This window comes from Callospermophilus lateralis, unplaced genomic scaffold (genome assembly GCF_048772815.1).
Source record: "Callospermophilus lateralis isolate mCalLat2 unplaced genomic scaffold, mCalLat2.hap1 Scaffold_221, whole genome shotgun sequence".
In the NCBI taxonomy this organism is placed as follows: Eukaryota; Metazoa; Chordata; class Mammalia; order Rodentia; family Sciuridae; genus Callospermophilus; species Callospermophilus lateralis.
The window spans coordinates 652,101-657,359 of NW_027513138.1; positions in this window are offsets into that span (position 1 = coordinate 652,101).

Sequence of the window (5,259 nt, forward strand, 5' to 3'; positions counted from 1 at the left end):
GGTGTCATACCTGCCCATTACCCTTGGCCCCTGCCCTGTGAATGTAGTGTGGCATGCCAGAGTGTGGTAACCACTAGTAAGGAACTCTGATTACTATGAGAGGGTCATTGCTCAGCCTCCTGATATGTGAATACTTACCAGTGACTTCAATTTTTAAAAATTTTCAAGACAGTTCCATTTCTTTATTTTTCATGGAACACTCTATTATTAGATATTTTATTAAACTTATGAGTAGACTTTAAGATCATGAATAGGGTATGAAAACATAAGGGAGAGTAAAACAGTAATATTAGAAAATTGATATACTTCAAATATCATGTACTTATCTGCTTGTGCATAACAATGAAAAAATTCAGTTAATTTCAACATCTACTTAGTATCATCATGTAAATCAATCATAGGTAATGCATTTTTTTCTTAAACTTCTGACATTCTAAAAGAGGGAAAATAATGGACACATGCACAAAAGTGGCACAATGAATGATCTAGAAAATACCCAGATAAGGAATGTAGAGGCAGAAGAGAGCAATGCATTTAAATGATATTTCACAAAAGAGATAAAGGATTAATTATACCTTGATGGTAGTGGATTGCTGGAGAAAAAGTGCAAGATAAAGAGAATGAATCCAAAGTTTGGACAGGAGCAAAAAGCTGACTTCTGGGAAGTTGGGCTGACTTAGGTCTGGATTTATACTGGAGTATGGGGAGAAAAGGTCAGACTGATAAAGGTTGGGATCGTATTACAGGATTGTTTAAAACACTTGTGAAATTCTGATATCAAGTCATAGACCCAAGATACATATCAAACTGTGTTAGATGGTAGGCATACTTACTTCAATCCCACCATTCTAGGAGACACAGTTGGCACAGAGTATAAGTGAAAATGTTTTTAAGTTACCCTCTTTAATAAAATGGTAAGTAAAGAACTTCCCAATTTTATGGTTTATTTTTCATTGTTTCTTTTTACTTGTATATGACAGCAGAATCCATTTTGATACAATTATACAAGCATGGAGTATATCATAGTCTAATTAGAGTTCCATTATTAGGTATTTGGTGGTGAAATTCACTGTGTTGTTTTCATATATGTACGTGGAAACCTATGTCAGATTAATTCCAATGTCTTTACTTCTCTTATTCCCCTTCCCATAACAAAATTCCCCATTGTCAAATCTACTGCACTCCTATTCTTCCTTTACTACCCCCTAATTGTGGGTTAGCTTCCACCTATCAGAGAAAACATATAAACTTCAATGTAGAAACACCTACTATATAAAAGTAAATTTTCAAACCTTTTAAAATTAGTTAAACATAATATATTTTATGGCCTTCAAGTATGCATCATTCTTGAATATTTCAATACAGATATATTATTTTTTGAACGAATAGCATTTCCTTGGAAACCATTTACATAATAGATGAAATTAATAATATCTTTAACAATTAAAACTATAGGCCATCAATAACACTGAAGTTATGTGTATACAGATTATGAAGACCTTATTAATTTGGACCCTTAAGTAATCTCTACTGCAGATCTAAACTAAAATTTCAAGTAAATTTAATAAAATTAATTCAAACAAGATTCAATTGTCAAGAGATTGTTAAATTTATTGAGCGTTACCATAGATTTAAACCAATTCATTCAATTAATATTAGGTATTTTTAAAGAAGGAACATCTTATTATGTTATAATCACCTCCATAAATGGGGATTAGAGCCACTGTAGAATATTTATTTATGGATTTTTAATGTAACTATCCTGTTTATTGCAAGGAGCTGTTAACCACAATTAATAACCCTAATTATATGCAACACCTGCAAATGTATCATTAAATAAAATTATACATGCACTTTAAAAATATATTTTTGAAGGATGTAGAGTTATAATTTACTGTAGTTAAACAAAATCATATTTTGCCTTATATTAAGTTTTATGTAAAAATGATGTTTTACTTGGGGGCTAAAGAACATTGTCATTTTTGAGAAAGAATTTATCTGTGATCTCACATTTTCATCTTCATATATAATGAGCTTTTTGGCTATGGTCTATGATTAAAAAGAGGAAATTATTTTTATAGGATGATCACATATAATTTAACATCATTATCAGGTATTGTAGTTATAAAGTCAATGAAATTGATTGTAGTATTTGGAATTACTATCAAACTATGCTTAGTATTTCTAGAAAATAAATAAACTTGTTTTATACTCATTATAACTGCTTAATATGTGCCTGTTGTTCTCATAAACTACAAGATTCACAAGGTTTATTTTTTAAAAATAATCTTTAGTCAAGACCACAAAAAGTAAGGAATTTGATTCTGAACAAAATAAAGTTATATATTTCTATCATATGGTAGTTGAATATGTATTATGATGTATTCTAAAATAAATATAACTTTGAATTAAAATAATGCATTAAAAAGCATTCAGTGATCAAGCTTTTCTCATTCCAGGAATGGAGGCAAGATACAGGGACCCAATTTTGAAATGATGAAAACATCCTTAAAGCATTTGTAATGTAAATGGATATGAATTCTATAATATTTTCCATAAGGTAGTTATTAATTGATTATCTTATTTCTAGAGTAAGAGAAGTTTTATTGTATGCGAATTGAAAGTTGGTTGAAATGTAAACACCAACATTTCAGTAATGTGAAAGAGAGAAGACAGTTTTTTTTATAAACATATCTTTATTTACATAAAAATAAATAATATAGGCAAATATTCTAATAACATTTAAATTATTATCCCTAAAAGTTAGGGATAATAATTTAAATGTGAATTATTTCATGAATTTTTCAATACAATAAATTTGTATTATGTTTATAATTAGCAAATAATCTTGTAAAAGGAAGACAGAGATGTACAATTCAAAGATAGCTAAATATATTTGTAATGGGGAAATGAGAAATAGTTTCAATATGTCTATCACAGGCCGATCCTCAAAGAGTCCTGCCATCATAGTGACAAACTATCAAGAGAAATCAATCCTAAAACATCTTTTTCTCATAGGCATATAGGGTAAATGCCTATGGGTAAATAGGAACAAAAACAGAGTTGGCATATTAAGAAAGAAGACTCCTGAACTCTCAGATCCCCCATTTTATTAAACTTTCCTTTGATTCCCTCAGGAACCAGCAGATTTTGCATATTTGGGCTCTATATATTTATTTTAGGTTAGTGCTGGTTAAAACTGATTTTTTGTCCTTTGCAATCATATACATACTCAAATCAATGAATAAAGCAGAGTAATATATACATTGGTATACAATATTGATGATGTTAATTCTAATATATCATTATACAAAATTAAATAATAAAAATCATGTTTGTTTCTTCAAATTACATGTTGTTATTTATTCATTTTTTTCTCTTTTTCCAGTACTGGGTTTTAAACCCTCTCATGTTCTATAGTAGATACATAAAACGCTACATTCTCAGTCTTCCTTCCTCCCTCCCTCCCTCCCTCCCTCCTTTCTTCCTTTCTTTCTTTCTTTCTTTTCCTTCTTTCCTTCTTTTTTTCTTTCTTTCTTTTCTTTTCTTTCTTTCTTTCTTTTCTTTTCTTTCTATTTTGAGAGAGTATCTCATTAACTTTTCCAGGCTGGGCTCAAACTTGTGATTCTTCCGCTTCAGCTTTCCAAGTCCCTGGAATTTCAGGAATGTCTCTCCACATTTACTATATGTTTTCATTTAAAGATGGAAAAAGGACCTCTAAAACATACATAAGAGTTTTGTAATTCATAATACTGTACCAGTAGTTTTTTATGTTTTAGAATACATCTTCCATTCTATTTTAGTATCATAATCCAGTTTATCTCTGTGATCCTATTTTGTTTCTATGACAATGTTTTACATAATTATTAATACCTATGTTTCTTATGGATATTTATGATGTAGCCACCATGAGTCAAATGCTGTATTTGGACCATATGCCAAACTCATATTTTATCATTAAGTATTTCATACAAATCTAGATAAAGTTTTACAAAAACAAATTAATAAGCGTCTTTTATGGTAGAGATTTTATAAAGGGAAACTTTTCAAATAGACCTGCATTATAGCTGTAAGGCACAAAGAACATATCCTACTGATAGAATTATATCCAACAGTATCTTAGTCTATACATAACACACAAACTGATAGCATAATTTAATTCATGATTTCACTTACTTTTAGACAAGAATCTAAAAGTATTACCAAATGAACCCATTAGATTTAATGATAAATTACTCTTTCAATTCTCCATATTTATTCTGTTAATACAGTTCTTTGCTTTGACCATATAAATAGTGTACCCTAAAAGTTCCTATTTTTGAAGAAACTGAAGGTTTCCTGAGATTGCAGTCTTATAAGAAGTAATAAGTCTAACTGTGCTAAATGTATTTCTGGTGGTCTTTGGCTGATGAACATTGACAACAATTCATATTCACATTTTATAGAAAAAGGAAAGCAAATTTAAGAGAGAATTTTATGCTTATAAAAGATCTCATTAATGTTAGATCTTCAAGAAATATGTTAAATAATCTAGATAACCTAATCAATTAATAGATGAGACAACTGATAAAGGAGAGGGATAAATGACTTGATTGTTGTACAGATATTATTAATATTAAAATTGGAATATAAAGTATTTTCTCTTAATTATAATTCTACTTATTGTAATAAAAATTCTGATGTCACAACAAATGTAACATAATATCAGTGATTATGACTGAAAAAACTTCAATTTAATGATAGTAAAATAAATTTTTCATGAAAAATTTTAACTTATAATTTTTTTAATTTCTCAGAATAGAATTGTCCCTTACACAATGTATTTATGAACTTACCAAAGATTAGTCTCTTTTTTAAAGACCTTTAGATTCAATCTGCAGCATTAAATCTTCCCTACATATCCCACCTTCTGGTTTAGGGGTTGTATTCTATGTTATGGAAGGAGTGCTACAAGAAGAGGACAATTAGAAAAAATCAACTTGAAGATGTGCTGTTTTTGTAAAGATCTGAAATACATAATGGAGTTAGTCATGGAAAGTTTTTTATTCATTTTACTTGGTTTATTTTAGTCATGCATAATGTTAGAATTTATTTTGACATAATTGTAAAAAGCATAGAATATGATTTGCTCTAATTTAGTCCCCAGTAGTCTGCTTTCCTTTCCTTCTCCCTCCCCTGTTCCTTCCCTCTACTCTTGTTATCTTTCTGATGTTTATAGTTGATTTTTGTTTGTTTGTTTTTAATTAGCATCTTGTGAAT